Here is a 15,708-nt window from a genome sequence, read left to right on the forward strand (position 1 = left end):
GTGGCCCAGTTATCTTAAAACATATCTGGGCCAGTTTTGGCTAAATTGTGGGACAGTAATAACTGGCGATTCTGAATGTGAACCTAAAGTGGCCCACAAATGGCATAACAACTATGGGCCAGATACATTATTTCAACTTTGGACCACATTTGGCTAATGTACGGCACAGTCAGCACTGGCTAACCAGGATGTAAGCCTAAACTGGCCCACATATAATGCAGCAAATGTGGCCCAGTTAGCTTAAAACATATCTGGGCCAGTTTTGGCAAAGATGACGGAGTGTAATCACTGACGATTCTGAATGTGAACCTAAAGTGGCCCACAAATGGCATAACAACTATGGGCTAGATACATTACTTCAACTTTGGACCACATTTGGTTAATGTACGGCACAGTCAGCACTGGCTAACCAGAGTGTAAGCCTAAACTGGCCCACATATAATGCAGCAAATGTGGCCCAGTTATCTTAAAACATATCTGGGCCAGTTTTGGCTAAATTGTGGGACAGTAATAACTGGCGATTCTGAATGTGAACCTAAAGTGGCCCACAAATGGCATAACAACTATGGGCCAGATACATTATTTCAACTTTGGACCACATTTGGCTAATGTACGGCACAGTCAGCACTGGCTAACCAGGATGTAAGCCTAAACTGGCCCACATATAATGCAGCAAATGTGGCCCAGTTATCTTAAAACATATCTGGGCCAGTTTTGGCTAAATTGTGGGACAGTAATAACTGGCAAATCTGTATGTGAACCTTAAGTGGCCCACAAATGGCATAATAAATATGGCCCAGATACATTATTTCAACTTTGGACCACATTTGGCTAATGTACGGCACAGTCAGCACTGGCTAACCAGGATGTAAGCCTAAACTGGCCCACATATAATGCAGCAAATGTGGCCCAGTTATCTTTAATCTTATCTGGGCCAGTTTTGGCAAAATTGTGGGACAGTAGTCACTGGCAATTCTGAATGTGAACCTAAAGTGGCCCACAGATGGCATAACAAATATGGCCCAGATACATTATTTCAACTTTGGACCACATTTGGCTAATGTACGGCACAGTCAGCACTGGCTAACCAGGATGTAAGCCTAAACTGGCCCACATATAATGCAGCAAATGTGGCCCAGTTATCTTAAAACATATCTGGGCCAGTTTTGGCTAAATTGTGGGACAGTAATAACTGGCAAATCTGTATGTGAACCTTAAGTGGCCCACAAATGGCATAATAAATATGGCCCAGATACATTATTTCAACTTTGGACCACATTTGGCTAATGTACGGCACAGTCAGCACTGGCTAACCAGGATGTAAGCCTAAACTGGCCCACATATAATGCAGCAAATGTGGCCCAGTTATCTTTAATCTTATCTGGGCCAGTTTTGGCAAAATTGTGGGACAGTAGTCACTGGCAATTCTGAATGTGAACCTAAAGTGGCCCACAGATGGCATAACAAATATGGCCCAGATACATTATTTCAACTTTGGACCACATTTGGCTAATGTACGGCACAGTCAGCACTGGCTAACCAGGATGTAAGCCTAAACTGGCCCACATATAATGCAGCAAATGTGGCCCAGATATCTTAAAACATATCTGGACCAGTTTTGGCAAAGATGACAGAGTGTAATCACTGGCGATTCTGAATGTGAACTCCAACTGTACTCCATTACTCCAACTTTGGACCATATTTGGCATATGTATGGCACAGTCAGCACTGGCCAACCAGGGTGTAAGCTCAAAATGGAACAGTAAGCATGTTAATAGTTCATAACAATTAGGTCCAATGTTGGTAAATATTTGGTACAGTTGACACAGCAAATATGCTCTAAATATCATAAAAAAACTAGGCTACTTCTGGCTTTGTATGGAGCACCTTTTAAAACTGGTTAATTTAAATGTATAGCTAAAAATGGAGCTGAAAATATATCATTAATACTTTTCAGGGATATTTGATGTAGGATGCAACACTTAATTGTACAGGCTAATCTGGAGAAGGCAGATATTTCAGGTTTTTTTAACATAACTTTATTGGTGTGTTTGTGTGTACAGGTATATGCAGGCCCGGATTAAGAACACGTTGGGCCCTGGGGCTATAGCAACACCAAGGGCCCCCTTTCATCTGATTGCCATGCCACAGTGTCTTGTACCACAAGAATTTTTTTATTGTTATTATTTTTATATTTTTACAATTTCATTTATCAAATCATTTTATATAAGCACAAGCACAATAAATATTCCATGCTATTAACATATTTTAAAATATATTTAACATATAAAATATTTAACATATTTTAAAATTGTATGCATATATTGCTGACACAATAATTCTTTCCTCTAATTAACACAAAATAAACTATTTTGAAGAATGTGGGTAACCAAACAGTTGATGGTCCCCAGTGATTTCCACATTATATTTTTTTCCTACTATGAAAATTAATGGGACCAGCATTCTCAAAATATTTTCTTTTGTGTTCAACAGAAGAAAGAAACTTATTCAGGTTTAAAACAACTTGAAAGGGAGTATGTGATGACAGGATTTTAATTTTTGGGTGAACTATCCCTTTAAGGACAAGGGTCCACATCAAGCGGCAACCTCCCCCTTTCTCTTGTGAAGCCAATACGGAAGTAACTTAAACTGCGATTCATCGACTGGCCGCTAGGGACAGGCTCCAAAAGAGAGCATAATCTCATAGAGTCCCATGTTAAATTGGCCAAGTTTATAGCAGAAAAAAACATGTTTACAGTTGTTCAAATTGTGGTTTTAGTCTATACTGCTATTTTTGCCCTTCATGACAACTCTGAGGGGGGTGAATTTTTTTATAACTTATCCGTTAAATATATTAAGCCTTAAAGTTCTGCATAATTAAGGGCGTGGTCACTTGAGTGACAGGTAGATTGCGCTGCTGTCTGTGAGCCGTCATGTTACCTCAGCTGCCGCTGAATTTGGCATCTCAGCCGTATTTGTGCTCGATTATTTTATACAATTATAAAATATGGCTTGCTGCATAATATTCGAGACTGATGTGTGTCTGTGTAGATGTGCATGCATGGGGAAGAGACACAGAACACACGTTGTTGGATCGTGGCATTGGCTGAAAGTTTGGTTGTGAGATTTACTACAATGACAATGGCGGGAGGATATCAAATCCGACAGCATGCTGGATATTATAACTAAACTGCTGCACTATTTTGTAAGCCAGTGGAGCATCTATCTTAAAAAACACCGTAGATTGACAGTAAACCTTTAGAACGTTCTGGGGCGTATCAGTTTTTGGCAAAATTGTCAGACGCGAAAGGACAGTAGTCACTGGCTTAGGGGAGAGTGGGGTAATGTGAGACATCGGTAATGTGAGACACCCCCTGTATCTCTGCAACGGAATACATTTGTGGTTATGTGACAATTATGTTTTCAAGCCCCTCACATTTCCCCTTGGCCATGAAGGAGAGATGGCATAACAAATATGCCCAGATACATTATTTCAACTTTGGACCACATTTGGCTAATGTACGGCACAGTCAGCACTGGCTAACCAGGATGTAAGCCTAAACTGGCCCACATATAATGCAGCAAATGTGGCCCAGATATCTTAAAACATATCTGGACCAGTTTTGGCAAAGATGACAGAGTGTAATCACTGGCGATTCTGAATGTGAACTCCAACTGTACTCCATTACTCCAACTTTGGACCATATTTGGCATATGTATGGCACAGTCAGCACTGGCCAACCAGGGTGTAAGCTCAAAATGGAACAGTAAGCATGTTAATAGTTCATAACAATTAGGTCCAATGTTGGTAAATATTTGGTACAGTTGACACAGCAAATATGCTCTAAATATCATAAAAAACTAGGCTACTTCTGGCTTTGTATGGAGCACCTTTTAAAACTGGTTAATTTAAATGTATAGCTAAAAATGGAGCTGAAAATATATCATTAATACTTTTCAGGGATATTTGATGTAGGATGCAACACTTAATTGTACAGGCTAATCTGGAGAAGGCAGATATTTCAGGTTTTTTTAACATAACTTTATTGGTGTGTTTGTGTGTACAGGTATATGTGGTTTGTGAGGACACAAATATCTATAATGACATTTGCATTACAACCAAATGGGTTAAAAACATACAAAACTTTTTTCTTTTTTTAATTCAAAACATGCAGAAAGTTGTGTGTGGTGGGTAGGTTTAGGGCTAGGGGAGGGGGGATGTACAATAAATGGGGAAGGGGGGTAATAATAAATGATGTTTTTGGAAAATGTAAATTGTAGAAAGTTTTCTGTGATGGGTAGGTTTAATGTAGAGGGATAGGTTATGCAGTTTGTACAGTATAAAAACCATTATGTCTCTGCATGGTCCCCATAAAACATGAAAACACAGCATGTATGTGTGTCTGTACTGTAGAGCAGAAACACAGATGTGCACTATTACAGCTCTTACAGTCAGTTATGCTGTACATGTACTGTAAGTAAAGTGTCTGATTGAGAAATGTGTACAACATAGTTAAAATTAGTGAACTATGGTCTTGGAACATATATTTAGTAGAGTGACATTTTGAGCTGCTGTATGTTAAAATCTTTGCCATGGTTTCAAGCAGAACATATTCCACTGTCCATGTTTTGTTGAACTTGTAACAATATCCCAAGGACAAGTTAGTCCTAATGCTACCCTAAACCTAACCCAACCCATTATCCTTAAAGTAAATGATAACCGGCACAAAACCCTGGTTGTATGCATAAACTTGACATAAACTGTAAACTTGTCACTCAAATATGATTGGTTGAATGAAATGCAGGATTAACAATGTAAGCAGGCAGTGTCATTTTATAAACTGCTTCAAGTGACCCTGATATTGTAAAAAGTACATAAATGAATGAATGAATAAACTAATAAATAAAACATTACAAAACAAACATTAATACAAATATTTATTTTGCCTTACATTTTAACTGAATATTGACATTTAGATTTATAAATGACTTTTTTATTAGTAAAAATAGCCTGTCATATTATTAATTGATAAATTAAATTATGAATGGGTAAATCAGCACAGCATAAAACTGCAATGAGAACATTGTTTTTTGATATTATTTGATTTGATATTAGGCTATTAACTTTTCAAACATTTTGTATTTTTATTTTATTATTATTATCATGTTATAGGCTTCAGCTAACTTTATTAGAGATCATTATTTAATAGAATTCAAACTGGTTCGAATTCCTATTTCCGGCCCTTTAAATTTAAAAGTAGGCGCGCGGAAAAGGCGCCTAAACAGCAGAGAGGATCGGCTGGAGAATTGACGGTTGAAAACTGCACAAAGTAAAGTCAAGGTAAGACTTCATAAAAATAATGGATTTAAACAATGTTTTTATGTTGTTGGCGATTGCTTCGTTATATTTGATTGGAGTATTTATGTGATATTAAAGTTAGCTAATGATTACTTAAATCGTTAGCAAGCAAACACATAGGTAAGGCTATTTGAATTTAAGTTACTTAGTCATTTCAACTTTTGCTATCTCTGGATTTTCAGGATTTTATTTAAAAAAAATATGAATGTTTATGTAGAAGATTTGTAGTTTGTGTAGGCTACAATGATTAAGTGACCGGACATAGTAATTTGCTATGTTCGCGCTGTTTACATTTTTCTTATGATACGGCCAGTAGATCAAGACTGATTAGTTCATTGTTTTTAACTATTTTATGTAATATCTCGTGAATAACGTTGATTAGTTCACCTCCGAGTCTTTTGAACCGAGTCTCTTTCGTTCATTCACGTCACGTGACGGCATACATTCAGTTAACGTTAGTTTGGTTTTACTTAAGTAACATGATATACAGTTAAGTCCCATGTAGCCCAGTTAAACTGTAAATCCAGTGGTCAATAATACTGAAGTGATACATTGTCTGTCTCCTCAATGTAGATCCTCCTGCTGTAAAAACCAGCATTGACCAGCATGAATTCCCTTTCACTCACTGTTTCCCAACCTGCAGTCGGTTCAGCACGGTACTGTAGACAAGTGTTTTTACTTATGCTTTATTATGGCATAACAGTAAAATAAAATTATGACTATAATTCAATTGGACATTCATCTATGTATTCATTGTACATTATACTGCACTAACTAGTTTTATTACTTGTCAGAAACATCAGGCTCACAGCAACAGATTAAGAAGAATCCTGCATCAAAAGATGACTTCAACTTGCATGTGAGACAGAGTGAGAAGAGAAAAAGAGGAATGAAGATGGACTGTCTAAGAAACCTGTAAGTCAGTTACACTGTCTATTTTGCTGTGTATTAATTTGTATTATACTACGAGGATGTTGAATGCTTGAATTAGAGCTACGATAACCGCAATACCGCAGTAATGCCTACCGCGATGTTGAGGCCATCACCGCCATCACCGCACCGTTTCTATGGTAACCAAGAGCTCCTGAACTCATCAGATTCATGCGGCTGCGGCTTGTTTGTAGTATCGGCGAAAAGAATTTCTTGAACATCTGCGAAAATGTTAAAGTATGTAAAATAGTGGCTGAACTTAAACATATGCTTTTATTAAAACTGGTGCTCTGCTGTGCCAAGGGACATTTCGAAACATTTCACCAGTTACTTTCGTTTACTGCATAGACCTTTATGTCCTATAAATGTGTCATATTCGTATTTGTGTGACAGTCCACGCAGCTTTCAGTGGGCAGGGCTATTGGCATTATTAATAAAGAAACATGAATGAATGAGAAAGTAAAGAGCAGGACGTGGTTGATATTAAAAATAAAATTAAATACTGGCAGGATGTTTCTATGCGCATACTCTGAGTGTAAGACGGACAAGCATTGAAGCCTCTGTTTGTGCGTCTAATTGGTCAAATACACCGTGTGAGCCAGAAAGTGAGCTAATGTATATCACACAAAAAGCAAAGTGCAAACTATTCTCAAGAGACAAATTTCAGCATAACATGCTGATAAGGGTAGGCTATCCTAACTGTCTTAATTTATTCCTTTATTTATTTTGTGGACCATAAATATAGTAAAACAAATGAGAAGAATAGTATTTCGTGTTAAACAGGTTGGTTTTTAAAATGCATCTAAGGGTGCTTTCACACTTGGTTCGATTGCCTGGACCGAACGCGAGTTCAATTGCTCTCCCCTCTCCCTGCGCCCACTGGACTGTGTTCACATTATATTATTTGGGTCCGAAACGCGGTTCGTTTTCGTCATCAAACCAGCAGCTGTTGACTACGTTGCTTAATAACGATGGCACAGGAGAAGTCGGCAAAATGCATAACGTTGCTCTCCTCACCATTTTTGTTTTTGAACCGTAGGTTTTGTTCATAACGGAACTTGCATCTATCTCCCACGAATGTAGAATGCTGAAGGCGAGCAGAAATGAGAAAAGTTATGCTACAGCTCTCTGTTTGCAGCACGTCAGTCACGCTCGTCGGGAAAGTGAGTGAAACACACACACAAACACACATTTTTATCAAATAATACGGCATTAATAGCGGTTCACTTCCACAGCTTGGTGCGTTTGCATTTATATCAGAAGCGAACTGTACCTGAGTTCACTTGAACCGCACCCCAGACCACCCTTTTTAAGCGGACTCGGGTACGGTTCGTGGGTGTCCGCAGTTACACACAGCACACAGTTACTCCTCGTGTTTGCTGGATAATGATATAATGATATTATATTTAATCCTCCAAAATCACTGTGCAATAATGAGTGTGTTAAGTGAATAAATGTAAACTCTATGAATGAAATGAGCGCAAATCAAATAGCTGTATTGCTGTTGCCTCTCCATGTGCCACAAATCAGCTTGGAAAGAATAAATCAACTGAAATACTTAGTGCTTTTTCCAGTTTAACGCATTAAAATATTTAACACAGTTAATGCAGCATATGTTTTTTTTGTTTTGTTTGTTTCATCCTTTGGCTAGCATTACAATATATGATTACGCTCTTATTTCTGCGAATGCTTTTAAACCATTTAAGCGCACCAAAAGAGAAAAAGAGAACGCACTGTCTGTGAATGTCCTGTCACACACACGACGCACAGAAAGACATGCACCAGTATAGTGAGCATGGACGGCCCACCAGTATCGAGTTCTCTGTCATGCTTGAAGAAACAATAACACACACGATAATGTCAAAAATGTCAGTTTTGTTAAATATCACCAATGGAGCAGCCTTAAATTGAGTTAAAGTCCCCGTGAACCGGAAGTGCAAACGTCTTTTCTCCAGTGTTGTGACATATTTCCAAGCGAAACAGAATATTGAATAGAGGGCAGAGTTTTAATTTAACGCTCCTCCTCTCCGTCTCTCGCTCATAGCAGACTAAGGGTTGGGGGGGGAGTGGTTTTATTTTATCAGAGAAGGAACACCATTTCAGACCAGAAGTAACATTTCAGATTTTGATTAAAGATTACCACGACAAACAATTTTTTTCGGTGTATTAACTTGCACGGATTAATTGTTCACCACAAGACTAGTAATATGCACTAACAAAGTAAGTAAGGTCAATTTTGATTTTATGACGTCTTGAAATGAAGTCTTAATTGAAAAGTAAATGAGTTGTGAGAAAGTGGACATCAGTAGCTGTATTAAGACCCGGGTATACTTCACTTTCCGCGGCCAGACGCATCTCACGTGCAGTCTTGTCTGCGCATCTTTCAAAGTATACTCAACTACAGATGTGCGTGGATGACCGAGTTCAACACATGCAGTACAATTTAATTCACGAATCGTGCCATCAACGGGACTTCGCTGGGTAGGATCAGAGAATAAAAATAGTGCATCCACCATCCACCACACAGTCTTGAAATTTGGCCTGCACATGGACGAGGTATGCAGACGTCCGTGAGCCCTCCAGATGACGAACATTATGTCATGCAGACGGTGCACGAACGTGGCTTTAGTTTCAGTGAGACTGTCCTTATTTCATAAAAACATGCCATTAAAAAGTATTTAAAATATACTCTTTATGTTGTTTCTTTATGTTGTTTTTATTTTAGAGATTAACTGTGACATTATTACATAATAATATGTATTATTAAAAACTTGACTATAACATTACATTTAGATCTATTGCATTATATTTAGATAGTGGCATGAAAGGTTGCAACTTTGAATGAGCATTGTAGCTGATCACAGTCATGTTGAGTGTATGTAAGCAGTGATCTCATCATTGAAACTCGAATTCTGCTCACTAACAAATACGTTCATCATAACTAACAGTGCAAACACAATGTAAATAAGAGGTTTGTTGATTATAATGGGAGTTTTGGTGTGAGTTCAAAACTCAGTCAACATTTTGTCTGTCTCTTCCTTATCCCGAGGTTACCATAGTCAGCTGGATCCCCTCCAAATCCAGATCAGATGGTGGACCTGCATCTTGGCATGACCACGACGCAAGCCTAAATGTCAACGAAGACCATGTCAACTAGACAAGCCAGACAGATCCCCTGTGAGAACTTCGTTGACAGCCATCGGCAAAGATCCTCAGCAAAGACCACAAGAACCAGACAAGTCCTCTGCACAGACCCCTACGGCTAGCTTCAACTCTATGCCGGCGTGTTGTATCTTGATCTTCAAACTGATGGAACCATATGAAATATTCTAGATTATACCAATCCACAATCTGACTTGTGTTGCTGCCTGAATCACATCACACCATATTCGTTCATTGGCCAGAGGAGAACTGGTCCCTGACTGAGCCTGGTTTCTCCCAAGGTTTTTTTTTCTTCTCCATTTTTGTAACCTGATGGATTTTGGGTTCCTTACCCCTGTTGCCTTTGGCTTGCTAAGTTTGGGACACTTAATATTCAGCAATAATATTGATTTGATTGCACTGACACTATCATATGAGAACTGAACTGAGCTGGACGATGACATCACTGTTTTTTGCAGAGCTGCTTTATAACAAATTGAACTGATTTCATAATTGATTAACTTTATACAGCTATTGAACAGAACTGAATTAAAACATACTGACTTCAGCTGAACAATGACACTATTTCTTTTAGAGCTGCTTTACAGCAGAATTGAACTGGAATAATTGAATCATTCTCCTGTTTATACCTGTAAAGCTGCTTTGAAACAGTCTATAAAGTGTTAAATTAAAGGTGACTTGACTTTTGAAATAGCCTGATCTGGTAAACAGTAATGCGTTGTCAAAATGTCACCATTCTAGGCAGCATGTGGGCCACATGAGGATTTTTATTTTAATCCACTAGGGTTAAAATAAAAATATACTGTGGCCCACATTAGGGTCAGTTCTGGTTTATTATTTGGTTTGTTATTGGCTTACGTGTGGCATGATTGTGGCTTTATTGTGGCCCAGATCTTTCAAACAGGAGTGGACCGCTCATCATGCCATCATTCAACGCAGTATGTGGGCCAGAGCGAGGTGTTGGATCTGGGCCAGAATTAAAATGAACTGTTGCCCAGATTAGGGCCAGTTATGCTTTATTTGTATTGCTTATGGCTGACATGCGGCATTGGTATGGCTTGCTTGTGGCCCAAATCTGGCCAACAGGAGTGGTCCGCCTAAGTGCCATCATTCCATGTGGTATGTGGGCCAGAGCAAAGGGGTTGGATCTGTTGCACACTTGACACTTTCATGTGGCTCACATTTGGCAGGAATAATGGCACTTGGGCGGTCCGCTCCTGTTTGCCAGATTAGGGCCACAAGCAAGCCACAGTTATGCCGCATGTCAGCCATGAACAAAACAAATGAAGCAGAACTGGCGCACATCTGGGCAACAGTTCATTTTAATTCTGGCCCAGATCCAAAACCTCGCTCTGGCCCACATACCGCATGGAATGATGGCACTTGGGCGGTCCACTCCTGTTGGCCAGATTTGGGCCACAAGCAATCCATACCAATGCCGCTTGTCAGCCATAAACAAATCGAATAAAGCAGAATTGGCCCACATCTGGGTAACAGCAAGGTGATGGATCTGGGCCAGAATTCAAATGAACTGTTGCCCAGATGTGGGCCAGTTCTGCTTCATTCGTTTTGTTTATGGCTAACATGCGGCATTACTGTGGCTTGCTTGTGGCCCTAATCTGGAAAACGGGAGCGGCCATACCAACCGCCCAAGTGCCATGGGCAACAGCAAGGTTGTTGGATTCCAAAATGAAGTGTTGCCAAGTTCTGCTTCATTCGTTTTGTTTAGTCAGCCACTGTGGCTTGCTTGTGGCCCTAATGGAAAACGGGAAAAGTGCCATCATTCCTCAAACTTGCGCCAGATCTGGGCCACAAGCAAGCCATACCAATGCCGCATGTCAGCCATAACCAAAACGAATATAGCAGAACTGGCTCACATCTGGGCAACAGCAAGGTTGTTGGATCTGGGCCAGAATCAAAATGAACTGTTGCCCAGATGTGGGCCAGTTCTGCTTCATTCGTTTTGTTTATGGCTGACATGCGGCATTACTGTGGCTTGCTTGTGGCCCTAATCTGGAAAACGGGAGCGGACCGCCCAAGTGCCATCATTCCTGCCAAAAGTCAGCCAAATGAAAAGTGTCAAACTTGCACCAGATCTGGGCCACAAGCAAGCCATACCAATGCCTGCATGTCAGCCATAACCAAAAGCGAATATAGCAGAACTGGCTCACATCTGGGCAACAGCAAGGTTGTTGGATCTGGGCCAGAATCAAAATGAACTGTTGCCCAGATGTGGGCCAGTTCTGCTTCATTCGTTTTGTTTAAGGCTGACATGCGGCATTACTGTGGCTTGCTTGTGGCCCTAATCTGGAAAACGGGAGCGGACCGCCCAAGTGCCATCATTCCTGCCAAAAGTCAGCCAAATGAAAAGTGTCAAACTTGCGCCAGATCTGGGCCACAAGCAAGCCATACCAATGCTGCATGTCAGCCATAACCAAAACGAATATAGCAGAACTGGCTCACATCTGGGCAACAGCAAGGTTGTTGGATCTGGGCCAGAATCAAAATGAACTGTTGCCCAGATGTGGGCCAGTTCTGCTTCATTCGTTTTGTTTATGGCTGACATGCGGCATTATTGTGGCTTGCTTGTGGTCCAAATCTGGAAAACAGGAGCGGATCGCCCAAGTGCCATCATTCCTGCCAAAAGTCAGCCAAAAGAAAAGTGTCAAACTTGCGCCAGATCTGGGCCACAAGCAAGCCATACCAATGCTGCATGTCAGCCATAACCAAAACGAATATAGCAGAACTGGCCCACATCTGGGCAACAGCAAGGTTGTTGGATCTGGGCCAGAATCAAAATGAACTGTTGCCCAGATGTGGGCCAGTTCTGCTTCATTTGTTTTGTTCATGGCTGACATGCGGCATTATTGTGGCTTGCTTGTGGTCCAAATCTGGAAAACAGGAGCGGACCGCCCAAGTGCCATCATTCCTGCCAAAAGTGGGCCAAAGGAAAGTGTCAAATTTGCGCCAGATCTGGGCCATATCAATTTTGCTATCTGGGCATCGCACATCTGGGCAACAGTTCATTTTAATTCTGGCCCAGATCCAAAACCTCGCTCTGGCCCACATACCGCATGGAATGATGGCACTTGGGCGGTCCACTCCTGTTGGCCAGATTTGGGCCACAAGCAATCCATACCAATGCCGCTTGTCAGCCATAAACAAATCGAATAAAGCAGAATTGGCCCACATCTGGGTAACAGCAAGGTGATGGATCTGGGCCAGAATTCAAATGAACTGTTGCCCAGATGTGGGCCAGTTCTGCTTCATTCGTTTTGTTTATGGCTAACATGCGGCATTACTGTGGCTTGCTTGTGGCCCTAATCTGGAAAACGGGAGCGGACCGCCCAAGTGCCATCATTCCTGCCAAAAGTCAGCCAAATGAAAAGTGTCAAACTTGCGCCAGATCTGGGCCACAAGCAAGCCATACCAATGCCGCATGTCAGCCATAACCAAAACGAATATAGCAGAACTGGCTCACATCTGGGCAACAGCAAGGTTGTTGGATCTGGGCCAGAATCAAAATGAACTGTTGCCCAGATGTGGGCCAGTTCTGCTTCATTCGTTTTGTTTATGGCTGACATGCGGCATTACTGTGGCTTGCTTGTGGCCCTAATCTGGAAAACGGGAGCGGACCGCCCAAGTGCCATCATTCCTGCCAAAAGTCAGCCAAATGAAAAGTGTCAAACTTGCGCCAGATCTGGGCCACAAGCAAGCCATACCAATGCTGCATGTCAGCCATAACCAAAGCGAATATAGCAGAACTGGCTCACATCTGGGCAACAGCAAGGTTGTTGGATCTGGGCCAGAATCAAAATGAACTGTTGCCAGATGTGGGCCAGTTCTGCTTCATTCGTTTTGTTTAAGGCTGACATGCGGCATTACTGTGGCTTGCTTGTGGCCCTAATCTGGAAAACGGGAGCGGACCGCCCAAGTGCCATCATTCCTGCCAAAAGTCAGCCAAATGAAAAGTGTCAAACTTGCGCCAGATCTGGGCCACAAGCAAGCCATACCAATGCTGCATGTCAGCCATAACCAAAACGAATATAGCAGAACTGCCCCACATCTGGGCAACAGCAAGGTTGTTGGATCTGGGCCAGAATCAAAATGAACTGTTGCCCAGATGTGGGCCAGTTCTGCTTCATTTGTTTTGTTCATGGCTGACATGCGGCATTATTGTGGCTTGCTTGTGGTCCAAATCTGGAAAACAGGAGCGGACCGCCCAAGTGCCATCATTCCTGCCAAAAGTGGGCCAAAGGAAAGTGTCAAATTTGCGCCAGATCTGGGCCATATCAATTTTGCTATCTGGGCATACTGCTTCTGCTCTGCTCCTGCAACGCGCTGCCGCGCAGCCTCTGCGTGCGGTGTGAACGCTCTCATCTGTTAACATGGGCGCCGAAAAAAATATGCGCTGCTTCCGCTCTGCTGCTGCTTGCGTTGTGAACCCGGCCTAAGACCCTGTCTTAATGAGTGAGTCATTGAATCATTCATTCAACTGATTTGTTCAAACTGCTGATTCATTCAGGAATGAACCAAGTGACTTTCCCTGTGTCCCAATGTCCATACTGTCCATCCTAAGTTTGTGCCCATTAGGAAAATGCAGCCCTGCAGATTTGGCCATTAACAAATTGATTAGCATCACTGTGCATTAATATGAGGAGAGTCTCGCATGAAAGACCCGCAACTGCAGATCAATGTGCTACTGCACTTCTCTCTGATACGGTAGGAAATTAAATTACATGTGGAGCGTGTTAACTGTGACAAGATGACTGATGGGCCAGTTTACGGTGACAGGATGCGACAGATCATCCGTTAAAGACGCAATTGTATGACATGATAGTATGTCCCAAAGCTTTTCTACTCTTTTCTTTACAAAAAGAGTACTCACTGTTAGGGAGTACTATAATGCTTATCTGCATGCATCAGCTGATTGATTTACATGGGACAGCCAGAAGGTTTTGAAGTGAAGTCAGACGTAGGAGAAAAACTAGTCTGCAAGCTGAACAAGTCACTGTATGATTAAAAACAGTCAGGTAGAAACAGGAACAAAATATTACATGACGACCTCAGCGAGGATGATTTAGTGCAGAATTCATCTGATCACTGCGTTTACAGAAAACAGAAGAAAAGGATTTGATAGCATTCGATCAGCACTTGGTGATGGCAAAGAGTTTTCCCTCTTCAGAAGAAATGGTGGCTGATGTCATCACTAATCCAGTGACAAAGTTTACATTTTCAGGAGTTTTATGTTTGGTGTGTAAATGCAACACAAGAGAAATACAAAACTGTGTTCGTATGATATGTTGTAAACAGTATTGTACAGTAAGAGATTAAGTGGGGATGTTAAAGGGATAATTCACCCCAAAATGAACATTATCCCATGATTTACTCACCATCAAGCCATCCTAGGTGTACAGCTCCCTCCACTAATATTGGCACCCTTAGTAAATATGAGCAAAGTTACTGTGAAAATAAATCTGCATTGTTAATCCTTTTGATCTTTCATTGAAAAAATTCACAAAATTTCTACAGCCGGCCATGTATGGTAGTCTGTCAGAAGCTAGTTATTTTAGATTATAAAGTTTTAAATGTGGATTTTTTAATTTTTTTATTTTTTCAAAAATGCATCGCTTTGCTTCAGAAGGCCTTTATTAACCCCCTGGAGCTGTGTGGATTATTTTTTATGATGGATGGATGCATTTTCACTACCATTATAAAGCTTTGAAGAGCCAGAATATTATTAAATATATCTCAGATTGTGTTTGTCTGAAAGTAGGTGGTCATATAGACCTCGGATGGCTTGAGGGTGAGTAAATCATGGGATAATTTTCATTTTTGGGTGAACTATCCCTTTAATGCTTGTAATGGGTGTGCCCTCATACTGATTACTTCATGTGTATATGCCCTGCCATCCATAAATGGAAACGGAGAATAAAAAGGTATATAAAAACTGAATGGTGTGTGCATTTTTACCTTCACATATTTTTTAAATGTAGTGCTTATCTATTAATGCAAAGGGCTGTGCAAACAAACACAGTACTTGAAAAACATCTGGCACAGACACAGTTCATTATAACATGCATGTAACATGTGATCATTAAGTGGTTTCATTAAAGGTCCCGTTCTTCGTGATCCCATGTTTCAAACTTTAGTTAGTGTGTAATGTTGTTGTTAGAGTATAAATAAAATCTGTAAAATTTTAAAGCTCAAAGTTCAATGCCAAGCGAGATATTTTATTTAACAGAAGTCGCCTACGT

At 40.8% G+C, this 15,708-nt stretch overlaps 1 long non-coding RNA gene across 3 annotated transcripts; it reads left to right on the top strand.

Moving 5' to 3' along the window:
• The first annotated feature begins 347 nt into the window (after positions 1 to 347).
• Positions 348 to 10,144, top strand: LOC125272314. 3 transcript variants are annotated; one of them, XR_007185811.1, is made up of 6 exons: positions 351 to 2,063; positions 4,068 to 5,341; positions 5,933 to 6,015; positions 6,154 to 6,274; positions 7,329 to 7,452; positions 9,339 to 10,144. It is a non-coding gene; the product is annotated as an uncharacterized LOC125272314 (long non-coding RNA). The 3 variants fall into 3 exon arrangements; XR_007185809.1 differs by lacking the exon at positions 9,339 to 10,144 and having other exon boundaries at positions 348 to 2,063; positions 7,329 to 8,132; XR_007185810.1 differs by lacking the exons at positions 351 to 2,063; positions 9,339 to 10,144 and adding an exon at positions 3,488 to 3,716 and having other exon boundaries at positions 3,798 to 5,341; positions 7,329 to 8,132.
• Positions 10,145 to 15,708: the final 5,564 nt, after the last annotated feature.

Source organism: Megalobrama amblycephala, linkage group LG7 (assembly GCF_018812025.1).
Source record: "Megalobrama amblycephala isolate DHTTF-2021 linkage group LG7, ASM1881202v1, whole genome shotgun sequence".
NCBI classification, from domain to species: domain Eukaryota; kingdom Metazoa; phylum Chordata; class Actinopteri; order Cypriniformes; family Xenocyprididae; genus Megalobrama; species Megalobrama amblycephala.